Source organism: Engystomops pustulosus, chromosome 5 (assembly GCF_040894005.1).
Source record: "Engystomops pustulosus chromosome 5, aEngPut4.maternal, whole genome shotgun sequence".
Lineage (NCBI taxonomy): Eukaryota > Metazoa > Chordata > Amphibia > Anura > Leptodactylidae > Engystomops > Engystomops pustulosus.
In genome coordinates, this window is record NC_092415.1 from 209,312,295 (window position 1) to 209,317,707 (window position 5,413).

The following is a 5,413-nucleotide window of genomic DNA, read 5'->3' on the forward strand; positions in this document are numbered from 1 at the left end:
AGGGAGAGGAGAGGACAGACTAAGGGACACTAAGGAGAGAGGCCCTCCCCGTGCCCAGCCTCTCATACTCCAGAGAGCGCACCTTCACCAGGAGGGAGAGGACAGACTAAGGGACACTAAAGGAGAACCCCCTCCAAAGGAGAGAGGCCCTCCCTGTGCCCAGCCTCTCATACTCCAGAGAGCGCACCTTCACCAGGAGAGGAGAGGACAGACTAAGGGACACTAAGGAGAGAGGTCCTCCCCGTGCCCAGCCTCTCATACTCCAGAGAGCGCACCTTCACCAGGAGGGAGAGGACAGACTAAGGGACACTAAGGAGAGAGGCCCTCCCCTTGCCCAGCCTCTCATACTCCAGAGAGCGCACCTTCACCAGGTCACCCAGAATGTTCCCAACCACCTTATCCACCGGGAGGATTTTACGCTGCGTCGATACTAAACACAGTGATTTCCACGTGTGGTACCTGACCACTAGACTATCTAGGAATAACGTGCAGCGGTCCCACCCAGGCCTCTGAATGCTCCATAGGCCCACTCCGCATAGGAGAGACCGGACAACCCGGGCCAATGGATGGAAGCGCCCACCCGGTTGTACACCTCTGTGTTAAAGGGGCACTGAAGCAGGAAGTGGTCCATGCTCTCCAGCAGGCCACCGCACCCCTCCCGGGGACAACCCCTTTCCTCAGAGCTCCTACACTTCAGATTGTCCCTCACACACAGCTTTCCGTGGAAGCAGCGCCAAGTCACGTCCCAAAACTTCAAGGGGATCCTGATAGAATTCAAAAGATCTAAACCCACCCCCAGATCCCGACTTGGGCAATCCCTGAGGGCCAGAGGCTTCTGGAAAAAGGGACAACAGAACCCTCTTGTCAAGGACTTTCCTCGACATGGTCCTGATCTCCCACATTCCCAGAACCCACCGGGAAATCACCTTCAGAACCGGGGTAGCATAAGCCGGAAGATGCCCATGCGGTGTGCGGAGATCCTTCACTTGTCCTCCTGTCTCCCATTCCTGGAAGAAAGGCCGAAACCATCCCCTGCAGGAGTATACCCAAGGAGAAGCCCATCCCCTACAGGAGTATACCCACGGAGGAGCCCTCTCTTTCCAGAGGTTTGCTACATTGATCTTAAGAAAGGTATTCACTAGGAACACCACACGGTTGACCATACACAACCCTCCTTGTCTCCTCGTGCGGTAAGTAACCTCCCTCTTGATAAGGTTCAGCCTATTCCCCCATAACAGCTGGAAGAACAGACTGTAGACTCGAGTCCAGAGGGGTTCTGGCAACATGCACACACTGCCCATATATATCAGCAACGGGAGCAGGTAAGTTTTAATCAGTTTCACCCTTTCCCTGAGGGTCAAAGACCAACCCTTCCACTGGTCCACCCTCTGAGTGGCGATCTTAGGCCTGCCGTCCCAGTTTTGCATGGGGTAATCCCCCTGGCCAAATTCGATGCCGAGAACTTTGGCGTCTTGGGGCCCTACCATCCTTAGAGTGGCTTCCGGTGCCGCCCGGTCCATCCCGACTCCCACCAACGGCCCACGATCAACCCTCCTAAGGAATGGGTCAATGGCAAACACGTATAAAAGTGGGCTCAGAGGACAACCCTGGCGAACACCAGACGCGACCTCAAAAGAGCGGCCAATCCAACCGTTCACAAGCGGGAAACTCTCTGCCCCTGCGTACAAAACTTTCAGCCAATTTTGCCTGATCCAAGGACAGCAAGTACCCCTTCCAGTTACCAGCCCTGCCCTGCTCCACTGCCTCCCGGACACAAAGCACAGCACTAAATGTACTACGGCCTGGAACAGAGCAGTGCTGGGTCCCCGAAAGGAGCCGGGGTGCAAACTGCACCAGCCGATTAAACAGCACCTTTGCCAAAACCTTTCTGTCCGTATTGAGAAGCGCTATGGGACGCCAGTTCTCAATACGAGATCGGTCCTTACCCTTTGACAGGATGATCAGGGCAGACCTCCTCATTGACTTCGGCAGAGCGCCCGAGGAAAGACACTCATTGAATACCTCAGTCAAGAGGGGAACCAAGGTGTCTGACGACCTCCAGAATCCCTTTCCCGTAATCCCTCTCAAAAACCAAAGATGCGTGTCTATCGTACTGACACCTCTTCAGCAAGGATTTCACTCTGGAGATGTCCTCACGACTACCTCCAGTCGAGACGAGATTCTCGAGTTTCCTCCTCAGGCCCCGATACAGGCGGTACCTGTCCAGGCTCCTCAGGCTCGAGAGCTACATTGTTCGTCCTTTTTCCCGTCCCCAGAGCCCAGAGACGAGGATGATGGAACCCTACTTCCCCCAGCAGCGACACTGGCATAGCTCTTAATGGGGGCCGCCACTGGGGGAGCAAACGGACCAACCCCTGCACCCACCACACTAACACTACCCACCTCTATGCCACTCACACCACCAGTCCCTCCATCACTCACCCCCATAACTGGTAACGGTTCTCCACCACTCACACCATTCACATTATCCACCACAACATTACTGACACCACTCACACTGGCTGGACCAGCAACAACATTAGGGGACATAACCACCTTCGCATCTTCAGGCACAAGGGACGGGGGTCCCCTCGCAGAGCATCGCCCAGAGGGGACCCCGACTCTTGTCACACTTGTGCCCTTCGCATCATCGGTAGCAGATGTTATTTTACTTCTCCTGGGGCTTGGTAACATTCGCCGCTGCTCTTTAGCCGGTGTGAGGCGCCGCTGATCTCCAACACCAACACAGAATAACACTTTTTGTCTGGGAGGTCCGGAGCCCTCAGCCTCAGCGACCCCTCCACACTGCCGCCGCCCCCCACCTAAGTGATCAGCGGCAACAGCATGAAGAGGCGCCGAGGCACCGGAAGCTGCCACCAGTGCCGGGCTGTCCCCCCTCCCACCAGGGGACGCACCACAGCACTGGATTTTGATGTTATCACCACTGCAGAGCCGCCCTGACTGTCCGGCCTTGCGGCCGATGCCTCCCCTGCTCCCCCACTGTTACCACAAACAGAGACGGAGCCCATCGCCACATCAGATGTCACACCTGTAATCTCCCTGCACCTTTGCACCGGGTCCACAGCAGAACTCGGGGGGGTTTGGGTAGCAGGGTTTGCACAGTGAGCTGACCCTGCGCTTTGCCCGGGGGGGTGTTCAGGGAGGGGGGTAAAGATGAATCGTACCTCTTCTTGCTGCTTGGGCCTGGTCTTCTTACTCTTCCTCCGGCTGCTCCCCCCAGCGGCTTCCTCTGGGAGTTCATCGCCAAACGAAAAGTTCTCCATGCACACTGGGGACTCGAGCAGCCGGATCTCTGCCATGAGCGCCCCTCCCTGGCTGCCGGTGTCACTGTCCTCCCCCGAGCGAGGTGTTACTGCTGGCTGTCCTGCAGGGGGCCCACTGCACGAGGCCTGCTGATCTTCCTGCAGGCCGCCAGGTGGGAACTGCTGCTCGTTATCATCATCATCATCCTCCTCCTCCACCTGTCTCGCAGGCTGCAACCCCTTCAGCCTTTGCTCTCTGTTATCAGCCATCTGAGCAAATCGGTCATCATTAATAAGTTTTTCCTTAAACGGCCCACTGTTCTCACAAATAAAGGTCTTTCTTTTGTCAGCTTATCAATCTCAGCTTTCAGGCGATTAATCTCTCCATTTATCGCCATTTTTAGTTTCTTTGGCGCTGTGTTCGCCCTGGCGCGGGCACATCGCAGCTCCTCCCGGAGCCTCCTGATGGTCTTAGTCGCCTCTTCGTACTCACAGAGGTGGCTCTGGACCCGGGAGGCATAGGTGGACAAAGACTCCCGGGGCCCCTGCACCGCCCAGCCTCCCCCCGCATGGTCAGCCTTACCGCTGTGAGCACTCCGCTTCATGGCTCCAGCCCCGGAAGGACCGCTCTCACCCGCACCATCATGGACGTCCGGCTTCTGGGTTTGCCTCTTTACACTGGACCCAGGGGGAGCAGGAGCAGTATTACTACGACTCCTGGTGGAACGTCTCACCCCTGAGTCCTCCATAGCGCTGGCCGGTTCCTGGCTACCCCTGCCCCCCGCCGGCCTGGCCCGGGAAGCAGGAGCCTGGGGCTTGCCACTCTGGCTCATGTCTGGAAACCCACCCCCTCCCTGGGAAGGGAGAGAGCAGGCCCCAGGTGGAGATGGAACCTGCCTGGAGCTCAGAGCAGCAGCAGCACACAGCCTCACACAGCAACAGACAGAGATAACGAGCTAACGAGCTCCAGAGCTGCACTCACTATTCTGCTGCTGGTGGAGCCACTGTGTACATACATGACATTACTTATCCTGTACTGATCCTGAGTTACATCCTGTATTATACTCCAGAGCTGCACTCACTATTCTGCTGCTGGTGCAGTCACTGTGTACATACATGACATTACTTATCCTGTACTGATCCTGAGTTACATCCTGTATTATACTCCAGAGCTGCACTCACTATTCTGCTGCTGGTGCAGTCACTGTGTACATACATGACATTACTTATCCTGTACTGATCCTGAGTTACATCCTGTATTATACCCCAGAGCTGCACTCACTATTCTGCTGCTGGTGCAGTCACTGTGTACATACATGACATTACTTATCCTGTACTGATCCTGAGTTGCATCCTGTATTATACTCCAGAGCTGCACTCACTATTCTGCTGCTGGTGCAGTCACTGTGTATATACATGACATTACTTATCCTGTACTGATCCTGAGTTACATCCTGTATTATACCCTAGAGCTGCACTCACTATCTGCTGCTGGTGCAGTCACTGTGTACATACATGACATTACTTATCCTGTACTGATCCTGAGTTACATCCTGTATTATACCCCAGAGCTGCACTCACTATTCTGCTGCTGGTGCAGTCACTGTGTACATACATGACATTACTTATCCTGTACTGATCCTGAGTTACATCCTGTATTATACCCCAGAGCTGCACTCACTATTCTGCTGCTGGTGCGGTCACTGTGTACATACATGACATTACTTATCCTGTACTGATAATGAGTTACATCCTGTATTATACTCCAGAGCTGCACTCACTATTCTGTTGCTGGTGCAGTCACTGTTACATCCTGTATTATACCCCAGAGCTGCACTCACTATGCTGCTGCTGGTGCAGGCACTGTACATACATGACATTACTTATCCTGTACTGATAATGAGTTACATCCTGTATTATACTCCGGAGCTGCACTCACTATTCTGTTGCTGGTGCAGTCACTGTTACATCCTGTATTATACCCCAGAGCTGCACTCACTATTCTGCTGCTGGTGCAGTCACTGTGTACATACATGACATTACTTATCCTGTACTGATCCTGAGTTGCATCCTGTATTATACTCCAGAGCTGCACTCACTATTCTGCTGCTGGTGCAGTCACTGTGTACATACATGACATTACTTATCCT